This window comes from Vulpes vulpes, chromosome 5 (genome assembly GCF_048418805.1).
Source record: "Vulpes vulpes isolate BD-2025 chromosome 5, VulVul3, whole genome shotgun sequence".
Classification (NCBI taxonomy): Eukaryota; Metazoa; Chordata; class Mammalia; order Carnivora; family Canidae; genus Vulpes; species Vulpes vulpes.
Window position 1 is genome coordinate 621,695 of NC_132784.1, and position 9,521 is coordinate 631,215.

General features: G+C 40.5%; 1 pseudogene; it reads left to right on the top strand.

Moving 5' to 3' along the window:
• The first annotated feature begins 9,181 nt into the window (after positions 1-9,181).
• LOC112932751 (U6 spliceosomal RNA) lies at positions 9,182-9,278 on the top strand (annotated as a pseudogene).
• Positions 9,279-9,521: the final 243 nt, after the last annotated feature.

Below are 9,521 nucleotides of genomic sequence, written 5' to 3' on the forward strand. Positions count from 1 at the left end.
TCAACTCTATGGTCAACTAATATTCGACAAAGCAGGAAAGGTTATCCTCTGGGAAAAGGACAGTCTCTTTAATAAATGATGCTACAAAAATTGGACATCCACATGCAGAAGAATGAAAGGCCATTCTCTTACACCATACACAAAGATAAACTCAAATGGATGATGAAAGATCTAAATGTGAGACAAGAATCCATCAAAATCCTAGTGGAGAACACAGGCAACACCCTTTTTAAACCCAGTCACAGTAACTTCTTGAAGACACATTTATGAAGGCCAGGGAAACAAAAGCAAAGTGAACTATTGGGACTTAATCAGGATAACAGCTTCTGCACAGCAAAAGAAACAGTCAACAAAACTAAAAGACAATCTACAGAATGGAAGAAGATATTTGCTAATGATAAATCAGTTAAAGGGCTAGTATCCAAGATCTCTAAAGAACATATTAAACTCCACATCCAGGAAACAAACAATCCAATCATGAAATGGGCAGAAGACATGAACAGAAATTTCTCCTAAAGAGACATAGACATGGCCAACAAGCACATGAGAAAATGCTCTGCATCACTTGCCATCTGGGAAGCACAAATCAAAACCACAATGAGATACCACCTCACACCAGTGAGAATGGGGAAAATTAACAAGACAGGAAACAACAAATGGATGAGGATGTGGAAAAAAAAGAACCCTCTTGCACTGTTGGTGGGAATGAAAACTGGTGCAGCCACTCTGGAAAACAGTGTAGAAGTTCCTTAAGATGTTAAAAATAGAGCTACCCTATGACCCAGCAATTGCACTACTGGGTGTTTACCCCACAGATACAGATGTAGTGAAACACCAGGACACCTGCACCCCAATGTTCTTAGCGTCAATGTCCACAATAGCCAAACTGTGGAAGGAATCACGATGTCCTTCTACAAATGAATGGATAAAGATGTGGTCTATAGATAGACCAGTGAAATATTACTCAGTCATCAGAAAGGATGAATACCCACCGTTTGCTTGGATGTGGATGGACCTGGAGCATATTATACTGAATGAAGTAAGTCAATCAGTGAAGTACAATCATCATATGGTTTCACTCATACAGAGAATATAAGAAATAGTGAAAGGGATTATAAGGCAAAGGCAGGGAGTTGTGTGGGAAAAATTAGAGGGAGACAAACCATGAGAGCCTCCTAACTCTGGGAAATGAACAAGGGGTATTGGGAGGGAAGGTGGGCGGGGGGTTGGGATAACTGGGTGACAGGCACTGAGGAGGGCACTTGATAGGATGGCACTGGGTGACGGATCTCATCTAAAGCAGATATTGTCCAAATGGATATAAAAATATATAAAAAAAACTACATCCAACTGGAGGTAGTTTTTGTCTTGTGATGGTTCCACTTGCTAATTTCACTTTATGATGGTGCAAAAGCCATACACATTCAGTAAAAATTCGGCTTTGAATTTTGAATTTTGGCCTTTTCCCAAGTGAGCAATATGTGGTAAGAATACTTTCTGGTGAGGCTGGGCAGGGGCAGGGAGCACAGCTCCCAATCAACCATGAAACCATGAAGGTGAGCAACTGATACACTTAAAACCATCTGTTTTTCACTTTCAGTAGAGCATTCAATAAATCACATGAGATATTTAACACTTTATGATAAAATAGGTTTTTTGTTAGATGATATTGCCCAACCATAGGCTAATATAAGTGTGTGAACATATATAAGGTGAGTGAGGCTATGATGTTTGGTAGGTTAGCCATATTAAATGCATTTTGACTTATTTTCAACTTATTATGGGTTTATTATGATGTAACCCCACTGTAAGTCAAGGACAATCTGTATATGCTCTTTATAGAAGACACTTTAGATTCAATTACACAAATATGTTGGAACTCAAGAGTGGAAAAATATACCATAAAAACAACAGGAACAGGAGTGATTATACGTGTATCAGCCCAAACAGACTTTAACACAAAAAATTTATTACAGATAGAGAGGGACACTTTATAATAATAAAAAGCGTGATCCATTTAGATGATAAAATAATCATAAATACATATGTACTTACTAACAGAGTCCCAAAGTCCAGGAAGCAGAAATAGGCAGAATTGAAGGAAGAAATAAAGAATTAATAACAATAGTTGGAGACTTCAATATCAGACTTTAATTAATGATAAACCAACTAGGCAAAATATCAACAAGTATACAGAAGATTTGAACAACACTGTGAACTATTTAGAACTAATAGACATCGATAGAACATTACCTCAAACAGAAGTGGAATACACATTGTTCTGAAGTGTGTATGCACCATTCTCCAGAATAGACCATAAAACAATCATCAAAAAAGTAAAAGGAGGGGATCCCTGGGTGGTTCAGCAGTTTGGCGCCTGCCTTTGGCCCAGGGCGCAGTCTTGGAGTCCCAGGATCCAGTCCTGCATTGGGCTCCCGGCATGGAGCCTGCTTCTCCCTCTGCCTGTGTCTCTGCCTCTCTCTCTCTCTCTCCTCTATCTGTGCGTGTGTCTATCATAAATAAATAAATAAATAAATAAATAAATAAATAAATAAATCTTTAAAAAAAGTAAAAGGATTGAAATCAAAGAAAGTATATTCTTGAACTAAAATTGAATTAACTTGGAAAGCAATAACTGAAGGATATTTGAGAAATGACAAAGAAACATAAAAGTCTTAATCCAGTGAAAAACTTTTATGCTACAAACAAAAAGTGGCATCCAGAAAGTTAAAAGTACACAGAATGGAGAAAATACATGTAAATGATATTCTGGTAAGACATTTATACCCAGGATTTATATAAACAAGTCTTACAACTCAATAAGAAGAAAACAACCCAAATATAAAGTAGGCAAAGGATTCGAATAGATATTTCTCTAGGGAGGCTGTACAGGGGTCCAATAAAACATACAAATTTGCTCAGCATCACTAATCATTAGGAAAATGCAAATCACAGAGATACCACTTCACATGCACTCCATGGCTGTAATAAAAAATATAGAAAATTTTGGTGAGGATCTGGAGAAGTTGGAAATCTCATACATACATTCCCGGTAGAACCAACCGTAAAACCGTCCAGTCACTTTGAAAGCAGTTTGGCAGTTTTTCAAAATGTTAAACATAGAGCTATCACATGACCCAGGAATTGCACTCTGCATTTATCCAAGAGAAATGAAAGCATACATCCACACAAATACTCAAAGTAACTTCATTTATAATAATCTCAAAGTATGAAAAACTCAAATGTTCATCAGCAGTTGGGAAGATAAACTGTGGCATATCTATACAATGGAGTACTGCTTAGCAACAATGGAATGAGTTACTGATACACAGAACATAGATGAATCTCAAAATAATTCTGGCTAGTGACAAGAGCCAGTCACAAGGACGATGTAATGTACAATCCCACTCATAGGAAATATCCAGAATAGGCAAGTCTATAGAGACAGAAAGTAGGGTGGGGTTGAGATGTGTGTGTTGGGATGTGTAATAGGGAGGGAATGCTAATAGGATTTCTTTTGGCAGAGTGAGGAAGGGAACATTCTCAAAGTAGATTGTAGTGATGGTTGTAGAACTGAGTTTATTTTTGAAAGTCCAATTGTCTACCTTATCTTTTATTTGAATTCAATTTGCTGACATGTCGTATAACACCTAGTGCCCATCACATCACGTGCCCTCCTTAATGCCCATCACCCAGTTACCCCATCCCCCCAACCACCTCCCCTTCCTCAACCCTTTGTTTCCCAGAGTCAGGAGTCTCATAGTTTGTCTTCCCCCTCTAGCCAATTGTCTATTTTAAATGGGTAATTTGTATGGTTGTAAATTATAACTCAATAAATCTTTAGAAAGTTGAGGAGATATAAGTTACAGCAGGTGACACCTTTCCTTTGATGGCAGAGACATGAGATGGCTTTGTGTTCTGGGAGTAGTAGCAGTCAACTGGCCAACATTTCTCAAACATCTCTGTCACATACGGAACTCCTACAATGCTGCAAAATATTTAGGTTGTGTTCCTTGTCCTCACAGGAGGAGCTTGTTATTTATTTATTTTTTTTAAATTTTATTTATTTATGATAGGCACACAGTGAGAGAGAGAGAAGCAGAGACACAGGCAGAGGGAGAAGCAGGCTCTATGCACCGGGAGCCCGACGTGGGATTCGATCCCGGGTCTCCAGGATCGTGCCCTGGGCCAAAGGCAGGCGCCAAACCGCTGCACCACCCAGGGATCCCAGGAGCTTGTTATTTAAGCAAGGATTTGATGAGGAAATTTACAACCACAATTTAAGATTTTTAAGGATTTGAGGAGTCATAAGAGGCATCTTAAAAGAGGGAAACGTTTGTACTGGGCCTTTAAAAATAGGTGGACTTTAAGTAGATGGCGAAGGCTTAGAGAATTGTTTTCAAGTGCTCTATCCTTGTACAACCCTCTCAGGTGCCTTCTGCCCATAAGCTATTGGGCAGCTCTAATTGTTGGAAAATTATTCCTTGTATTAAATAGACCTCCCTGTTGATAATACTCTTACCATTTATGATGCAGTTATTATTGACAGAACTGTCTCAGAAATGGTGTCTCAAGTAATTCGTTCCACATGAGATAGATGGTGCATCCTCCTCCTCATTATTATTTTCCTGATGAAAAAATTCTGGCCCATAGGTGTGTACATGACCTGCCTACAATTGCAGCCCCAGAACTCATCCTCATGTGCCCCTGCAGCACTGTCATTAGTGGATGTCCTTTCTTTCATCTAATCCACACAGGACATGTCTAATTTCCATCCATATGATAGTTAATAAAAGTGAAGATCTTTAATTTTCTATGCCTTTTAACGCATCTTTTCCTCCCTTAGGGTTAAACAAAATCCATTGCTAAATCATTCTTCATTCAGCATGATTTTGAGGTTCTTTCCCATCTTAAGCACCATTCTTTGATCAAATCTGTCAGTATTTTACTGAAGCATGGGCCTCAGAACTGAGATCAGGCTACTGTGGTCTGACTAGCTGAGGAATGTAGGACTTGACCTCATTCTTCTTCTGTACAATGTTTGTCAGTTGATGGATCCTAAGATGGCATTAGCTCTTTGGGCAGTCACATTCCTTTATGGATTAAAATTTTTGCCAATTAAGGTCCAGGACCTGAATAAGGGAATCCTTTTAGAGCTGAATAAAAAGACCAAGTCTGCTGTAGGGTCTGGATGAGGTTTGAACCTACTAACACCAGGATCAGGCTTCATTCCACCTAGGACCAGTCTTTTAAATAAAGTAAGATGTGACCATTTACATGGTACTCAATATAATAATATTGATAACTCCTCTAAAATCTCTCCTCCTAGAGCTTCATTATTCTGATCTCTGATACTTTTATTCCAGAATCCATTTCCTTGCTTTTTTCAGCTTACTAGTGACTGCCTAAATCCCTAGGCCTATGACCTGCTCCCTCTTCAAAAGCATCACTTCATCTCTGCCTTCAACATCACACAGTCTCCTCTTCTGATCCTCCTTTATTCCCCTGAGAAGGGTCATGGTGATTACATTGGGTCCACTTGGATGATCCAGGGTAAACTCTCCATTACGACATCCTGAACATAAACTTATCTGCAAAGCCCCTTTTGCCATAAAATGTGACATTCATAGGTCCTGGATATTAGGACATGAACACTGTGGGAATTATTATTCACCCTACACAGAAGGTATTTCACAGACTTTGATTGGGGGGGGATGATGTGATAAACTGTATAATTCATAGTTTAGAAAGATCTGTCTGGCAACAGAGTGGGAAGAGTAAGGCTGGAGGCCTAGAAAGTACTTTGGAAGCTTCCAATATCAGTGGATACTGATCTGTATCAGTGGCAAAGGGACAGAGGAGAGGATTTATGTAGAGCACTCAGGAGGTATAACCCACAAGATTTGTAGCCAGTTAAGATGTGGGATGAATGAGAAAGGAGGTCTAGAAGGGCTTAGGGTTTCTGCGCTCATCAGTTGGGTTGATCAATAGGGAGTACAGGAGAGGCAGAGAGAGATTACTGGTTTTGTCGGGAACCTGACTTTGGGGTATCTATGAGATAAGCAATGAGCCCTGCCTAATAGGCAGTTAGGTCTACAGAGGAAGGTGGTGACGGCTATTGGTGTGCTGAGCACATAGGCAGCGCTTGAAACCACAGTAGACCAGATGACCCAGGGGCTGTCTCTAGAATTAGAAAGACCATCAAAGCTGCCTGGAGGGGAGGTCTAAACCTCAGCTGCCTACACTTGGATCTTTGAAATGCCCATTAATGTACAGATGCTTTGAGAAGTCTATAAGGGAAAAAAATCAGTTTAACTTACGGCATTTTCCAAAATTATCTGATTGTCAGGCTCATCATTTCTCTTCCAAATCATGTGAACCCTGCTTCAGAAAATGCTTCATGCCAGCAATCTGGGAAACTCAACTCCTCCAGATCCTGGAAAGACCCTCCAACTCTTTGTAAAAAATCAACTTGACTCACTCCCTTATGGTTCTGTCAACACTGGGGCAATAAAAAGGGAGATACCTTGTCTTCCTGGGTTGATGCTAATTCCTCCTTCTGAAAATCCTCAAAACAAGGTGGTCATAGGAAATGGTGAAATGTTTCCAGATCTTGGTGCATCACCTGTCAGCTGTGTCACCTTAGATGAGTACTTAACCTGGCAGAACACAAACTGCATATATGTAAAATGGAGCAATGGTGCCTTGCAAGGCCGCTCTGCAGTTTACATAAGAAGAGGCAATGCACCTAGCAGAAAGGAAGGGTACTGCTATTCCTTTCTCTGCAGGGAATAGGCTTAGCTTTCTAAAAATGGCTTCACCCTATTTCAAGCTGTTCACCTTGTTGTTAGGGTTAATGGGTCTTCCTCTGCTAGCCTTGTACCAAGCACACCCCAGTATGTAAGCCTTGCTTTAAAAGATTTCTCCAGTCTAGAACCTGCCCTAGAGGAAGCCATGGCTTTTGTACTAAAACTAGGAGTATGCGATTGATGGCAGATGAAATTTTGAAATTGAGACTGTCTTGGGAAACCTGGCCCTGTTGGATTCTGTACCCACAGACTGTTCAGTCCTAAAGCCAAACCACTTCTAGTTCCTCCAACCAGGCCTCTTGTCAGCAGACATTACTTCAGAGCTTGGCTCCTATTTCCCAGCTTTCTTCTTTGAGCTGCTTTGAGCTGAATTATACCAGTTGTGTGTCCCTTCCCCATGGCCACTGGATACAATTTCAAATCTTACTGATGGCAAGTTCTTTTGTCTAATGTATGCAAGGTTCTTAATGGGATTTCTAATGGAGTCACTCAGAAAGGAGACTCTTTCTGCTAGCTCCTTATGAGAGGGAAAAATTTCCCTGTTGTTTGGGGATTATGGGTTCCAAAGAGATACAAAGGAATAGAGGAGAAAGAATGGGCTGGGATACGAACGCCATATGTGTAAGACAGGAGCACCAGCACCTCACAGGGCTGAGGTACAGTTTGATGGGATGGGGTCAGGCCTCCATGGTAGCCCACCTTTGAGGAATGGGGGCCGCCTCTATAAGGCTACCTGGGGTACCTCCCAGCTTGCATCTGGTCCACATGCCCACCTGTGACCACACATGCTCACACTCAGTATTAGCTTGCAGAGCATGCTTTAAAGACTCCTACGGCTGCAAAGCTCTAAGTCAGATGACTACTACGGGGCTAACTGTGGGCACTAACTTTCTTTTGTCACTTTTCTTAATCTTCAGAGGAATGGACACAAAAAGGCTTGGAGCCAAACGGCCTGGGTTTAAATCCTGATTCACTACTTCCTAGCAGGTGTGACCATGACCAAGTTACTTGATTTCTCTGTGCCCCATTTTCATCTCCTAGGATATAGTGCCTACCTCATATGGCAGTCATGAGACTCCTGTAAGGTTCAATAAATTTATTGTCATTTCTCCCATTTTATGAGAGGAGAAATTAAGACTCGGATATCGGTACTGGTTACTTTTTACTTAGTAAGTGGGAGAACTAACTAGGACATATGTCTGATATAGTCATAGTCCTCTTTTGTATGCCAGCTGTTGTTCGTGGTCAGAGAAATTAATCCAGACTGATAGGAGATCAGAAACCATATATAGCAACACTGGGCAGTGTGTATGCGTGGTAGCAGGTGGGTAAGAGTGCTCCTGGATGTGGACTTTGGCTCAGGGCTACCCAGCCTTGGATTTCCCAGGTTCTTTCTACAGACCGATCTTGCCAAGAAAGGACTATTTTGGATTCCTTACTACTCCCTGGTGGTAACAGATCCCTATGAGGCTCTTTCCCTGAGAGATCAAAGTGGGAGGCTATTTTGAAATTGGCTCTCTAAATTAATGAAGAATTTTGAACTTTTTGTTTCTCTGTTTAAGCCTTCCAGGCACCTCTGGACCAACAGCCTAAATTAGTTCTCGGTTTTGTCCCTTTATAAATTAATAAATAGCTTACTAACTGCTTGACCCCAGTAAGTTACCAGCCTCTTGGGGATGTTCCATCTGTAAAATCAGCATTTCAGTTCCACTCAGAGAACATGATCTATTCCAGTCTATTCAGTCTTATTTTCAGCAGACAAACCACAAGGTGGCACTACAAGAGTTTGTCCTCCTGTTTTCTCCCCAAGCGATGGAAGAGTAGGTCAGAGGAACTGTGGTATGTGCAGAGGAATTGACTCAGAGCAAAGCTAAAAGTTATTCTATCTGCGTGTTGTGTTTCCGACATGGCCAGCCTCAGCACTCAGACCTGAGACCTCAGCATAATTCACATGTATGTGCGCCTTCTCCTTCTCGTATGGAAAATAGAGACAAAATTCGCTGAAACTTCCTTAAAGGGCACCCTGAGAATTCAGATTAGCTAGTGGGTAGGATCAAGATTTATTTTTATAATTAAGTTAAATTTGAGGGTGAGGCTATCATGGATTCACATAAAACTTAGAAGACATAATACAGAGGGCTACCATGTGCCTTTCACCCACTTTCCCCCAGTGACAGCATTTTGTAAAACTATAGCACAATATCACAACCAGGATGTTGACATTTATACCATCAGGACACCCAATACTTCTGTCACCATAAGGATCTCTCATGTTGCTTCTTTATAGCTACACTCATGCCCCCATCTTTAACCACTGATAAGCACTAATCTGTTCTCCATCTCTATAATTTTGTAATTTTAAGAATATTATAGTGCTTACTTCAGCAGCACATCTATTAAAATTGGAATGATACAGAGATTAGCATGTGCAAAAATGACACATAAATTCCTGAAGTGTTCCGTATTTTTTTAAAAAGGAATGTTGTGTATCTTGCTATTTGCAGTAACATGGTTAGAGCTAGAGAGTATTATGCTAAGTGAACTAAGTCACAGAAAGACAAATGCCATATGATTTCACTCATGAGGAATTTAAGAAACCAAATGAATAAAAGGAAAAAGAGAAAGGCAAACCAAGAAACAGACTCTTAATTATAAAAAACACACTGATGGTTATCAGAGGGGAGTTGGGTGGAGGGATGGGTGAAATAGGTG